The sequence below is a fragment of the Octopus bimaculoides genome, chromosome 20 (assembly GCF_001194135.2).
Source record: "Octopus bimaculoides isolate UCB-OBI-ISO-001 chromosome 20, ASM119413v2, whole genome shotgun sequence".
Classification (NCBI taxonomy): Eukaryota; Metazoa; Mollusca; class Cephalopoda; order Octopoda; family Octopodidae; genus Octopus; species Octopus bimaculoides.
In genome coordinates, this window is record NC_069000.1 from 36877772 (window position 1) to 36880090 (window position 2319).

A 2319-nucleotide genomic window follows, 5' to 3' on the forward strand; every position below is an offset into this window, starting at 1 on the left:
CACACACACACACACACACACGCACATATAGCGAAACACAGAGATGCAGCACGGAATTTTGTTAGTGATCAGGTCGCGGTCTCAAAGTGACGAAAAAGTTAATTACCGGTGGTAATCAACTTTCCACATGATGATCTTGTGGGAAGTTAATTACCATCGGTTGATATTCCAAAGGCACGCTTCAGCACGACAGTAAAGAAGATGCCAAACAGGGTGGGGGCAAGCACACAACCTTGTTTCACTCTACTGCAAAATGCTAAAAGGGCCCCGAAACTGAATGACACTTTTGTCTTTGTAGAATGACTGAACAATCTCGAGTAATCTCGGAAGGTACCCAATTTGGTAAAGATTTTGAACAAGCTATTTCCACTTACAAGGTCATTTACAAGGTCACCATGAAGACAACAAAAACGATGTGCATTTCTTTGCTCTCTACATTTTTTCTTGTAATTATCAAAGAGCGCTCATGTTAGTTGTGGAGTTTTCTGATCTGAACTGCAATGAGACATTTACATTTGTATATGTTTCTGTTTTTTTTCATATAAAATGTTTTTTTAGTAGTATTTTTACAGGTAGATGTTCTTCCGGTCGCTAACTACTTCATAACACGAACTTGTGACATTTTATTATGTCTCCGCCACAAGAGACGCTGTCTCTCAATACAGACAAAATGTTCTCTTCACGATGTAACAATCTATTTTATTCGGTGATTAGGGATGGAGTGATAAACAGTGGAGTCGCCAATAGATGGCGGGCAGTTTTACTGCGGGTGCTGGACATGTTTTGGCTGCTACTAATACTTCTGTGCTTTTTAGTACGAGAATGCTGGGACGAGATGCTTTTTCAAGACGAATAGCACAGTATTATGGCGTTCTTAGGATATATCCGCGTTAAGTATCACATACAGATTGGTATTCGGTACTAATACTGCTTCTGGAACTAATAACTATTACACACACACACGCACGCACACACACATTTGTACACCACACACACATATTTATGCACCACACATACACACACGTACACTTTTTTGCCGAACCGCTAAGTTACGGGGACGTAAATTAGCAACACCGGTTGTCAAGTGGTGGAGGTGACAAACACAACACAGCCACAAAAACATAGTCACGCACTCATGCCTAATATATATTCGACAGGCTTCCACACAGTCTCCGTCTACCAAATCCACTCACTAAATTCAATCAGCATTAGTCAGCCCAAGGCTCAAGGAACCGTGCTGTGGAACTGAACTCAAAACCATGGGATCGCAAAGCGAGTTTCTTAACCACACAGCAGTGCCTGCATATATTTTATTTGAAAGAACAAAGATAAAACAAATTGGATAGTCACGAATGGATAGAACAAGAAGAAATACCGTTAGGTGATTGAGACTTGAGGTCTTTGAGGGTGTAGTATGTTGTTGATTAATTACTGCTCAGCTGCATATATTGTCGGTATCAGATTATCAGATTTATTTAGTGTTAGCTTGTTAATGTTTTCTGTAATAAATATTTCAAACAGACATAAATTATACAGTGAGCGGAAAGTTAAAGAGTGAGAGAGAGAGAGGGAGGAGGGGGAGCTAGTGAAAGTGAGAGAGAATGATAGAAAAATCGTGAAAGGAAGGGAGAAAGAAATATGTTAGAGACTTGTAGAGAAGGAGAAATGCGAGTGTGTGATAGAGAAACAGAGATAACAAAGATGTGAATATGTGAGAGAAACAGAGCGAAATAGATAGATAGATAGATAGATAGATAGATAGAGAGAGAGAGAGAGAGAGAGAGAGAGAGAGAGAGATAAAGAGACGTGCATACTAAATATATAAATACATTTACGGAATTTTATTTTTTCAGTTATATTTTTAAAAAAAGCAACATTAACTCTACTATATCCATTACAATATAATTGGTCATTTATTTTGTTCCTAGTCGTGTTTGGGTAGATTTTACAGTTTTCTCTCAAATTGATGCTTATAGTGAATCGTATCGCTTTATGTTTAAAATCTTATCAGTTAATTAAATAATAATTTGAGCCGTGAGTTGTTTCTTGTTGTAAATACTGGATCTAGGCGGGGCACATTACTATACTAAACGTGCATATATAATACGTAATGTTTATATGTGACCTTTCAACTGTCCTTGTGTGCTAAGTAACATTAAGAACAAGAAGAACAGTTGTTAATGATAAATGCTACTGGGAATTTTCAATTCCAGGAATGGTTGATCTCTCCTGTGTGTGTGTGTGTGTGTGTGTGTGTGTGTGTGTGTATACATACATACATACATAGATGCATACATACATACATACATACATATATAT